The sequence below is a fragment of the Fukomys damarensis genome, unplaced genomic scaffold (genome assembly GCF_012274545.1).
Source record: "Fukomys damarensis isolate Sample0158 unplaced genomic scaffold, DMR_v1.0_HiC HiC_scaffold_18, whole genome shotgun sequence".
NCBI classification, from domain to species: Eukaryota; Metazoa; Chordata; class Mammalia; order Rodentia; family Bathyergidae; genus Fukomys; species Fukomys damarensis.
The window spans coordinates 40,375,412-40,388,323 of NW_022900930.1; the positions used below are offsets into that span (position 1 = coordinate 40,375,412).

The 12,912-nt window shown below is 39.6% G+C and overlaps 1 long non-coding RNA gene across 1 annotated transcript; it reads left to right on the forward strand.

Moving 5' to 3' along the window:
• Window positions 1–4,400: 4,400 nt before the first annotated feature.
• Window positions 4,401–10,860, forward strand: LOC104862743. Its single transcript, XR_002025396.1, has 3 exons — window positions 4,401–4,659; window positions 10,186–10,412; window positions 10,610–10,860. It is a non-coding gene; the product is annotated as an uncharacterized LOC104862743 (long non-coding RNA).
• Window positions 10,861–12,912: the final 2,052 nt, after the last annotated feature.

The window sequence follows — 12,912 nt, forward strand, 5'->3', positions numbered from 1 at the left end:
TCTGGAGGGCCCATTCAAATATGCCTGAAAGCTGTGAGAACTGCCTCCAATTCCCAAGATGTTTGACAAGAGGCTAGAAAAAGATCTAAATTGAAAACAACAAAATTCAACCAGTAACTCTGAGGAATTCACCGAGAAACTAGGGACATGGGCTCCTTAAACCCACATTTATCAATGAACTGGGTACAAAAATGCATGCCTTTGTTCTCACAGTTCCTGAAACTGCCAGAGAAGGAGGATCTTTGGTTTTCAACTGTTTGGAATCCCAGTGCCCTTGAACAAAGTGGTGAACACACTGTAACCTTTCCCCAGGAGTGAAACCAAAGCATTTCTAAATATTTTCACAAAAATGTACATAGCCATCTGCCTTAGATAAGGTGAACACTCAATACCTGAGATTCTCATCTCAGAAAAACTGTTCCCATATCAATTCTGATTAATCAAGATACTCCAACATAGAAAATTAAGCCCATCCAACACCGCAGAAAATGTTACAAGAATGGAAAAACACTATAATACTGTAAATTTATTTTTAAAATATATCTTGTAGAGCGAAATGAACTGTCCTTATCCAAATACTCACACAAGGAAACTACACATTATTTCAAGGAACTTTGAACAAATCATTTTAAATTCCTATTCTGAAATAATATTTTAATTGTTTCGTAACTATGCGGCTTTTTGAAATGATGACTATATACTATGTAAAAGGCAAAACAAAACAAACAAACCTCATTTCCCACAATGCATCTAATCATTGACAAACCAACATTCTCTATTTTCTCATATTTGCAACTGAGCAAACATAATGGAGCTCTGTAAAACCTGCAGTGTTCCTAATTAGCTTGTAATCTTTCTACCACCTAATCAGACACACCTTCACCTTCTTAAAACATTTTCCGTGTCCTAAATCCCAACATCTTGTCATGCTCCCTGCCTGCCTTCCTTAACAATGCCTGCTCTGAATCAGTAAAAAAAAAAAAAAAAAAAAAAAAAAAAAAAAAAAGGCCTTTCCAAGAATAGTATTCTGAAGATTAATTGGTAAAGATGAGAAGAAATAATTCCTAACTGCCACATAAATAGCAATTATCCACCCAAGGGAGTACATTCTTTAACTCAAACGTGCAAACCTCACATGTGCTAGGCAAGGATGAATAAATACCAGGATCCCAAACCACTACTTGAAAACAAATAAGAATGTATCCATTGAGGCCTCTGGTTATAAACAAGAACCTGACCCAAGCTACATTAGGCAGAATATGTTTTTTGGCAAGGCTGGGCCAGCTAGCGTGCTGAGCTAGCACGCTGTGGGAGAGGAGGACTCCACGGCTCAGACTGGGACTATCAGAGACACAGCACCAAGTGAAGGCAGTCCCATAACAGCCTGCTGGGGTCGCTGCTGCAAGCCACTGCTTCACCCAGTGGACAGTCACCTCCAGACCCCAACCACTGTCCGCAGGACCCTGGCCCATCACCCGAACAGGCTGTCCCCAAGAGAACCAATATCCAGAGAAAATGTCCCAGTTGACCCAATGGGCAGTGCTCAGATCTGATGTCCAGCGGTGACAAGGGAAAGTGGCAGTCCTGGCTTCAGAACCAAACACTAAACCCCACATCCTGCCTGCCACTTATAAAAAGGAAGGGAAGTGCGAGGGGAGGGGAAAGGGAAGAAGGGAAAAGAAAAAAATACCAGAAAAGGAAAAAATGGGAACAAAGTCTTTGTAAATAGGGAAGAGTGGAAGGGGTAAAGGGAGGGCAGGGAAATGGGGAAAAAATAGGAACCAAGATACATCATGTAAAGGTACAAGATGCAATTGACGATTGTAACTGTATTGTATACCTAAAATGGACCGATAAACTTAATGAAAAAAATAAAAAATAAAAACAAAAAAAAAATTTTTTAAAGGGGGACTTAGAACAAAAACAGATTAAAACTTTCTACCATTGAAGGACTTGGGAGGTAGAATTTGTAGAGTTTTAAAATACTACAAAGAGTTCAGATGAAAATTTAATGCTTATCACTCCAAACAGAAAAGAAAGGCTTACATCTCAACTGATTTAAATAATAAGGAATGAATAGCCTATTTCCTCAGTCTAGTTTTATACAGAATGATCTGATGAAAGCTATTGATTAAAATAAAGGAAATAATGTATCCTTCTATCAATTGAACTTTGATTCTATGTACTTATAAATTCATTTACCTTTCTAATTTTGCTTTCAAAAGTGATAACAAATACAATACTGCTATAAGAAGTGAGGAGAGCCTAAGACAGACTCATGTACAGAAGAACAGGCATTTAACATTACTCTAGAGAACACTGGTATGATCGAGAGCAGCAATTTCAGAATCCGATTTTAACTCATTACATAATTTTCTTCCGACACTTGAAAAACTCCAACAATGCAACAAGTTCCACAACAAAACACGGGGCTCTCCACCACTGTAGGTATTGGAGCAAAGAAAGCAGCCACTGGTAGGAACACAATCCAATAGAATGAATGTGTCCCCTCAAATTCTTCCATTGAAACCCTAATCCCAACATGATGCTTTCTGGAGATGAGGCCTTTGGAGGTTAATCAGTCAAGTGAGGTCCTTGTGAATAAAACCAGTGCCTTAAAAGAACAGGCCAGAGACATAGGTGGCTCTTCATCCACAGGGGAGACCACAGGTAAACCAGGAAGAGGGCCACCACCAAGAACTGAACCACACTGGCACCATGGTCTCAGACTTACAGCCTCAAGAACTAAGAAATAAAATCTGTGTCTGTTGTTTCAGTCCCAAGCTGGTGGTGATTTGTTACATTATCCAAACTGACTAAGGCGCATGCATGGGCACACACACACACACACACACACACACACAGCATGGGCAGCACCAGCACTGGCTAAGTGGGTAGGCTAATTGGTTTTGTCCAACCAGAGCTTTAACAAAATAAAATAATCTCTGTAGACTGTGAATGAGAACCTGAAATTAACAAGACAGAAATTTTGAATCTGGACTAAAGTAACAGCACAATTATAGAAGGAAAAGACTTGAGTTTTAGAACTTACTTAGTCTACTACTTAACTCAATCTAAAAGAGTAGTGCCAGTACCCACCAATGAATCCTGAGTTCATCTTTGGGTTCTGTTGCTGTTTTTCTCAAGGACGCTGACCCACAAAAAAGTGTCTAGCCACTGGTCAACAGGATGCAGAGGCTCTCAAGAAGAGAGCCACGAGAAGATGGGAATGATTAAATGAGAAAAGAAGGAATCTGTATTAGCTCACTTAGGCTGCCACAACAAGATACCACTGTAAGCAAAAGACATTCTGCAGAGTTCTCAAGGATGTGGTCAAGTTCAAGATCAAGGGGCTCTCAGGACTTCCTTCCCAGGAAGGCTTTCTTCATGGCTTATAAACAGAGCCTCTTCCTATTTCTAGACAGTCTTTCCTCTGTACACTCACAATCCTAGAGTCTCTTCCTCTTCTTATAAGAACACCAGTCCTACTGATTACCACCTCACCCCAGGGACCTAGTTTCACCCTAATAATCTCTAAATATGGTCATCATATTGAGGGTCAGGGCTTCGACTTACTAATTTTAGGGAGAAACAGTTCAGTTCATAACAGAACTCAATCATAAATAAATGAAACAAACACTGCCCACAAGGGAGAATTGGAAAGAGAGCAGGGGTACGAGTCAGATTATTCAACGAAGTCTGAGCATTTTTCAAAAACTACAGGATATGTCACTGGATGCTTTCTGCATTAAAGCACTGTTTCACTGAATCTTTATACACACTCTGAGGTAGCAACTTCTCCTATAACCTTTTGATGCTGTTGTTTACAAATTGGGACTAGCTCTTGCCCAGTGTCACACTGCTATAAAGGGCAGGAAAGAACCATAGTCAAACTCTGAAGCAGCCCAACCCAGTTTTTAATAGTTATTCTGGACAATAAGCAACAGAATTGGAAAAATAACTCCACTTACCAATAGAAAATCAGACAGAATACTTCCAATACTTGCCAGAAAATCAGAATACTTAAAACCACATTACAACTGTCATTTATTTTTCTTCCTGTTTAATCAGTTGTTTCCCAAAGTTGACCGTTAATCTGCATAGCAAGCCAACAAGGTAAGTATTATAGATGAGGACACAGGCTCAGAAAGCCTTCCTCAAACTAACATCTAAGGTTCACCAGATTCCAAGTGATTTCAAATGCAGATCTTTTATGTCAACTGTAACTCCTCCTGCTCTTTCCCTTGGCTCACGCTCCATAACTGGTAGACTTCACAAGAGCCTGGAGCTGAGCAGACAACCCAGGGCGGGCTAAATATAATGCAAACCCTGAATTCCAGAGGGGAGGAGAAATTTTAGTTTAGATTTTAATGTCCCCCTAAAGCTTCATGTGTTTGAAAGTTGATTGGCTCACGGAAGTGCCACACAGCGGATTCATCCATTGGTAAGTGCAGTAGCTCAATGTGCTATGAGGAGGCGGGGCCTGACTGGCGGTTGTCACTGGGGGCGGGGCGAGACCTCAACAGGCATGTTCTTGACTCGGCTCCTTTCTTCTCTCTCTGCTTCCTAGCTGTCTCGAGTTGAGCATCTTTGCCTCCACCAAACCCCTCTGCCATGCTGTTTTTTCGCCTTGGAGCCAACTGACCATGGACTAAAACTGTGAGCTAAAATAACCCCCTGGTCCTTTAAGTTATGAGTGTTACGTTTTGTGGCTAGTGATGGGAGACTGATCATGTAAGATACAAGAGGAACAAATCCTATAAAACAATATTAGGCTTTCTACCATGAAATCCTGTGGGCATCTGGCAAAAAATTAAGGCTCCTGTTGTGTAGTGGTCCCAGGAAACCTGCGGAGCTGTAAGCAAAAAGCAAATCCCCTCTCCAAGATCCTAGGTCTAATGCAGTGCAAGGGAAGCAACCAAACTCCCATTATATCATGTGTCCATAAAAGTGAAAATGCACGGGGAGAAGGGGCAGAGGAGTGGGGACCGCAGACATAATGAGTGCCACTTTAGAACCAGTGGCCAGGACACAGTGCTTTCTCACTAAAGGAAAGGAGGGGAGCCACAGTGCCAACTACAAACAGCAGGTCAAAGGGAAAGAAAAATAAGAAGTCTTTTTTCCTGACTACACGGAAATTGTTGCCATGGCACTGGGGAAACAGAGAAAGCATCATCCAAGTAGCAGAGTCTGAAGAGAATGGCAGCAGTGAGGAGAACACAAAAGACAGCAGAGGTTTCTCTGGCTGGGAGTGCCAGGCCTGCAGGGGGCAGGCAGCAAGCCAAGCTTTCCAGAGTGGCAAGCACCGGGAGGTACACAGAAGCCGAAGAGGTCAGAACTGCCCTGCAAAAGGTCTCTGCCTAATCCCTGCCTATATTCCATGTGCTTGATACTTCAAGGCACTTAACCGAGTAAGAAGAAAAATAAAAATTGAATTAATTACCTAAAAGGACACCAAGGATTCTGTATCACATTGTACTCTCTCTAGGTAGTTATTTTTGAAATGTTCCTCTTTGCCAAAAATAACAAAATTTAACTTCCATTTCAACCAGCTAACTTCCCACTCAATACGAAAATGTTGTCTTGAATGAGGTACGGCCCAGGGGTGGAAAGCTTTGCACCAGGACCAGGAGAAAGGTGTACTATAAGGTCAGGCAGGTATACAGCCTGATTTACAGCAGCAAGCTAATTAATGCTGGTCCCTTTCCATAAACAGTTCCAATATATTTTATTCCACTATCATCAATGATAGAAAGGTGAGGTAGTTCATTCTACTGTTAGATAAGTAGAATGAAAGAATTTTTAAAAAACTGTACAAAAAGTCAAAATCCAGCTGAAGGCATATACAGGTAATTCAAGAAAGAAGAAATACTAACTACAACAAAATTTATGAAAAACATTCCAATCTTAACTCATAATCAAAGAAATACAGATGGGCCAAGGATTTTTAAAGTAACACCAAGTAATATCATTGGCTTCTGGAACACAGACATTTTAACATAATCTGTTACTCAGTGTACTTATAATCTGTGTAAAAAGAAATATAATATGAATGAAAACCTTGAAATGTGTATTCTCTTCCATCAATCGTTCATGTGTCTAAGGAATTTCTTAAAAAATAATAAAGGGAGGGTCAGGTATTTAGCTCAGTGGTGACACTGCCTGCCTCAAAAGCACAAAGTCCTGAGTTCAATCCTTGGTACAAAAAAAAAAAAAAAAGAAAGAAAGAAAATAATAAAGGGATATTTTTACATCATTGTAATGAAACCTGGAAGTGAAAGCCCCATCATTCAAACAAATTATATTATCTCCATGTAATGGAAAACTTAAGTCATTAAAAATGATTGTGCTGGAAAAATATCTGCACTACATCAATAGTGCAAAGTCTTTACTTTGGAGAGAGCTCATAAAAATCATTTTTTAAAACTACCCAATAAAAAAATGAAGGCAATTCTATGATTTGAATATCTCCTAAAACATGTGGAAATTTAACTGCCACTGTGACAGAAGCAGGACCTTAAGACGTGATTAGGTCACGAAGGCAGAGCCCTCAGCAATGGTCTCAAGTATTTATTACAAGAGTGGCTCGCTGATTAAAAAGATGAGATCAGCCTGTTACACTCTGCCTTATACACACGTGCTTGCCCTCTGTCATAGCATGAGCCAGCATGAAGGACCTCAACAGATGCTGACACCTTGTTTTTGGGCTTCCCAGCCTCCAGGATCATGTGCCAAATAAACTCCTAGCATTTATAAATTACCCAGGCTGTGGGATTCTGTTACAGCAGCAAAAAATGGATGGGAAAAGTTTACAGAAAAAGTAACATAAGTGATCGGTGAACATTCAGTACATGTTCAGCCTTACTCATTATTCAATAAATACAAATCGAGGCATAATTTTTTTACCCTATCAAAAATAGCAATCCATGTGATACTGAGGCCTGGATAATGTATTTTAAAACAAGCACTCTCCTGCCCTTATGGTAGGAATGAATGCAGACATGATTAATGTTTACTAATATCAGGACTTCCTCCATCCCCAGTACTGGGAAGATACAAACCAGTCAAGGTCATGTGCCCCAGAATCTGGTGGTTGGATTCAGATCCAAGATTTTGCGTACTTTCGGTATGACACAAGGTGAACTGTTTAATGTCTCTAGATCTTAGTTTCTTCAAATATAAGAGAATATCCCTCACAGGGATATTTCGAAATATAAATATTTTAGCACAGTGCAAGGCATATATAGAATCAACAGAAATCACTGTTTTTACTGTGCAAGGTACAAATGCCTCTGGTACCGATTTTATCACTCAGTACACGTAAGTTTTAGTGTAACAATACTAATGTTTATCATTGTAAATATCTGTATTCAACCAAAATATCCATCAGTAGTAAACTGGACAGCTAAAGTAAAGTATGCCGAGATGCCCAAAAGGCTGTTGCACAGAGTGAGGCAGCTCCGTACATCCTCAGAGAGAAAGAGCTCCACATTTATTAAACTTATTTTAAAAATGTAGAAAAACTTGTAGATCCCTTTTGAGTGAGGAGATGGATGGATAAGTGAATGCTAAAACTGCAATAAAGCTTTATTTGTTTACTTGTTTGCCTGCTTATAAAGTCTAACAGTAGGATGCACAGTTAGGAAATGGGTTCTACAGCCTATCAGCTTGCCTCCTAATCTGGGCTCATTTCTTACTAGTTGTGTGGTTTGGGGAAGAAGGTGCTTAACAATTAGCCTGTTTCCTTATCTGTAGAATAAGATTAACAATATACCTAGTTCTTAGAAAGGAAGCAATACATGAATGGCATACAGTGTCCGTAAGTACCAAGTTACCTGTTTTATTACTGATCATTTTAATATGTCAACATGGGTTATGAGATAGTGCGGTTTTTTTGTTTTATTTTTTATTTATCACTACTTCAAAAGACAGTTATTCAAAGATTTATTTATGAAAATAAAGTCTACTTGTTATGAGATATGTATGAAATAGGTCAATTCAGGAAGCTATCGAAATCAGTGTATACACCACAAACTCACGTTTTTTGTTTTAGTTTTCTTTGGTACCGGGGATTGAACTTGGGTCCTTGCACTTGCAAGGCAGGCCACCGAACCACCGAGCTAAATCCCCAGCCCTACAAACTCACTTTTATTAAAGTATATTTAATGCTACTACATAAAAACATTCAATCACACTAAAATATAATTGGCTGTTTCTCTAGGAGGTAGACTCTTATATTTTTTCTTTTTGCTTAAGTCTATTTTCTGACTTTCCTAAAAGGAATATACATTTATAGAATAAAATTTTAGTTGTCATAATTTACTCGCAACCATAGAAGCTACAGAGGAAGAGGTTAAATTGAGAGACTTTCAGTGATGTAATCAGCAGTGGTCTTTAAGAACACCTGAAAAATACATACTTTCCTGAGAAACAGTAAATCACAGCAATAACAAAGAAAACAGAAATTTCTAGTCTGTAGCTGAACTTGCCTCCTTCACCCTTGGGCCAGGCTCCCACCTGACCACAAAGCAGTGTGCAGGAATTTAAGAACCAGAATTTGGCCCCAGGTAAACGCCCCAGAAACCAAAGCAGGAACACCTTGTACAGCTGAAGTTTGCTGAGGTCCAGAGAGGGGGTGGACAGGGTCGAAAGCAGCACTGCACACCCACAAGCTGCATCCCAACATTGGCCTTGGAGCTGCGCATCTTTAACAGACCCTGAGGGAACTAGCAAGGAGTAACTGAAATTGAAAATGAGCGTGCACTGCAGCTTCTCTTAAAATTTCTACCTCTGAATAAGCAAGGATTCTGATTTGAAAGTACAAAGGGAAATGGGAGGTTCTACTCAGGGAATCCTTTTGCTAAGATCTGAAAAACCTGAAAACTGACCAAGGATCAACCATACACTTCATACACATACACTTCAGGTTGCCTCTTGTCTCTCTCAACATCACTACATAACATGAAGCAAGTAAGTCTGCTGGTAGGACTGAACTAGAACTAACAAGCCAACAGGCACAATAACCTCCAGCTGGGGCCCTACTGCAAGAAGAGGGAACAAACAGGAAGTGGCAGGGGGAGGATGCTCCTGGTCTCCGGGGCTGCCAAGCTGCCCGCCACGCTGGTGTGGATCACTGCTTTACTGGGACCACTTCTGAAAGGAAGCAAACAGGTAGATAGAAGGCTGACTTTCTGGGCGTCTCCTTTCCCACCCCACTTCCCTCATCCCCGCATCTTCACTGTCTCCCAACCTCCCTGTCTTCCCTCCTATCTGCTGCCACTGCAGCAAAGCCAGCAAAGAGTCCACAAGCACAGAACTAAGCAGCGGCAAACTCAGTGTCAAAGAACGCAAGCCAGGCAGGATGTCCCTGTGCCACTGTCCTTCGGGAGTGGGCAGTAACCTCAGTCTAGCCCCTCTCCCTGCGCCGTTTCTGCCCACTTCCTGCACCACTGTGGGCCTCATTTCTCATCTGGAGGATGAGTGGCTAAGAAGTGCTTTCTGAAATTCACCTCTTGCTTTGAAATCCTGTGATTATACAACATAAGTTCATGGAACAGGAAAACCACTAGGATGCTGGCTAGAGGCAGCATAAAGTCATCTTTAATTTATCTCTCACTAAATGTCTGTTGCCAAGAAGACTTTGAGCTCAGGTTTTAATTTTTTATATTGTAATTAAAAACAGAATACTTTGCATTTAACTTTAGATTCTGCAATTCTGTCTCATCACCAGTTGCTCTTACATAAAGTCAGCTGAGTTTGTCTCAGCTACCACATTCTTATTCAGTAAGAGAAATTTTAGCATTTGGACCAATAGAATTAAAATAGTATCTTTCACTCCAAAACAGAAATTGCTGTTTTCCTATGTCCTACCCAATATATCTTTCAAGAAAAATATTCTTTACTACTAATACAGCTTTTTAGGAGAGAGGCATTTATTTTGATATTTCATAAATCATGTTCTTCAAAGCGCCAAAGAATCTACTCTTGATTCTTTAATATACCTGTAAAAAGTAGATTATAGATTCCTTTTCTTACAGAGAGAAGTGTGTTTTGTTTTTAATCTGCAATGGAAATAAACGTCCCAGGCATTGAGAAACAGATGAGTATCCTTGTGCAGAAATCAGATTTAATATTGACTGAATTAATGAAACAAGAAATATTACACTCTTCCCACCATTTTCACAGATGCAACGGAAAAGTCAAAAGTACTCTGTAACGGGTTCCCTGCCTGCAAAGCATTTACAGCCCCAGGTGGAAATCTCACGCCTATACATGATTTAAAAAAAATAAAAATAAAAGCCATGGCACCAGGGACATGCATGAAACTCCACCTCTGCCCTACAGGCACTCACCAGTTGGTGGGGAAGGCAGGAACGACCCACACTGCACTCAAGGACATGACGGCTTTCAAGGTACCTATGCAGGGAAGAAATGTGCTATATCATCTCACGGTCATTTCTCCTCAGTTCTCATTTGTCTCCTGGATGTATTATTTCTCTTATCAGTCTGGCAATCTTTAATTGGTGCATCCAGTTACAACAAGCCTGTCACAGACACCGCTCGGGTTCATTAGGTCAATGGAGATTCATCTACCTCTTGTTATCTACAGGGTATACCCAGGAAAGCATCCAGATCTCAGTTAAACTGACTTACAATCAACTTGAGTAACAACCAGTTCTTGGTAACCGTTCAAGTTCTTAAATCAAGAGTCTACTATACTTCCAAAGGCCCCTGGTGACTCACCTCCTCCAACCAGACCCACCACCACTTAGCAGCACCGTCAGCATCAGTGAACTCATCAACTGAGGAGTATCTGCACTACCAGCTTCCGGTCACCTCTCCAGGAGTCTCTTAATCCAGGCAAGTGACACTTGAGATGAACTGGAACAACACCCTCACTTACAACCTGGTTATTCATACATTAAAATGTTCCCAACAGGGCCAGGGATTTAGCTCAGTGGTGCTACCGCCTTCCTCGCAAGTGCAAAAAAAAAATCCCAACATAAAAATGCCTTCATGTCATGGTAAAAATCTTACAGCCAAGGGACAATGTCACCATATCTCAGTGTCAGAAAGCTATCAACCAGAATCACCAAAAAAATTAAATGGCATTAAGTGCATATATTAACAATATAAAAATGGGAGTGACAATACATTTTTATAAAATATATGGGGAAAAAAGAGGCTGGTACTCAGTGGTAAGAGTGTACGGCTAACACACTCAAGGCTCTGAGTTCAATCTCCAACACCACCAAAAAGACAAAAAAAAAAAAAAAAAAAAAAAAAAAAAAAGCCAGAGGAACTATTTAATTATTTGAAGGAAGAATTTTCAGTTTTGTATATGAAGTGATAATATAATTTTGTAAATGTTTTACTCTTCTTGAATTTTATTATTATTCCTTAATAATACATTTTCAAATTATTAGTTTCCAAACTATTTGAAAATATATTATCCAAATAATTACTCAGTATTATCCCATAAAACAGGCCCCAAAAGCTTTTTTTGGTTTGTTTTTTTTTGTTTTTGTTTTTTTGTTTTTTTGAGACAGGCTCTCACCTATGTAGTTGAGACTGACCTGGAACTCACTATGTAGCCTAGGTGGGTCTCAAACTCACAGCAATCGTCCTACCTCAGACTCCTGAGTGCTGGGATTATAGGCAGGCACCACCACACCCGGCTTCCCAAAGTTATTTTAAGAGTTTTTTCCCATATATTAGAATGAAATATTTCCTAAATGCCAATCAAATACTTCCTAATTAGTTTTATTTTAATGGTACTGACTTAAAATTAATATAACTATATTACAATCACCTTATCAAGCTTTGCTGTCAACAATCTACTTCATTTTATTACCCAAAATTCTATTTAAAGGCTAAGATTCAGACAGGCACAGTGACATGCACCTGTAGGACCAACTACTCAGGAGGCGGAGGCAGGAGAACTGCTTAAGCCCCGGAGATTGAGACCAACCTGGGTAATAGAGTAAAACTCCATCTCTAATAAAGACCAAGATTCCAGCTTAGTTTAAAATTCTTAATCCACAAAATATACAGTAGCATAGCAACAAGGCCTAAAGTACTCACTGGATAATAATGTAATAAAAACTCATTAATTTAGATTAATTGTAGAGGGTGATAATGAATTTAGGAGATTTATTTTTAAAAGAAAATGATAGGATGCTTTCGGAGAATAAATGAACTTGAGTTAACAGTAGAGATCTGTAGAGAATTGCATTAATGACCACATAGAAATTATTGTAATTAGAGCTTTAGTTATAAAGCATTCAGAGGCACCTGAAAATTATCCCCCTTTAGGTATTTGGTTGTTTATTTGTTTTATTTTTGTTTTCGCTGTCAAAAATTGAGCACCTACCTCATTTGAGTAGAACTGTGCCCTTATCAATTATGTCATTTAATCCCAGAACACTCCTGCAAAGTGAGTTATCATTATCCTTCTTTTTTTAATCAGAAAAAGATCCAGCAGAAATGCGCATTTGGCTCTTTCCACCTCAGTGCACATTCTCATCAAGCCCACTGAAGTAAGAACACTTGCCCTGGCACAAATCTTCAATGTCTAGAAAATATCCCACAAGTACTTCTCGATGCTGCCATATTATGTTTGTCTGGTGAGCAGGATACATTAGTAAGGCTATTTTTGAAGAGTTGGGTGTTATCACTTCTTGCTGAATGCTCCCAAAGGATTATTTAAATAGCCCAGTAGGCCCAGTCTAGCAATTTACAAACTGGGTACCATGGAAAGTATTCCTTAAAAGAGAAGACTAAAATGGGTCAGAGTAAACTAAGATCCAGGAGTAAGGAGAGGAGGACCTCGGCTAACTCTTCTGAACATCATTCAATGTGTGCTGTAGCCCCTATAAAGATGCTATCACTGAGAGAATAACGCCTGTAAAG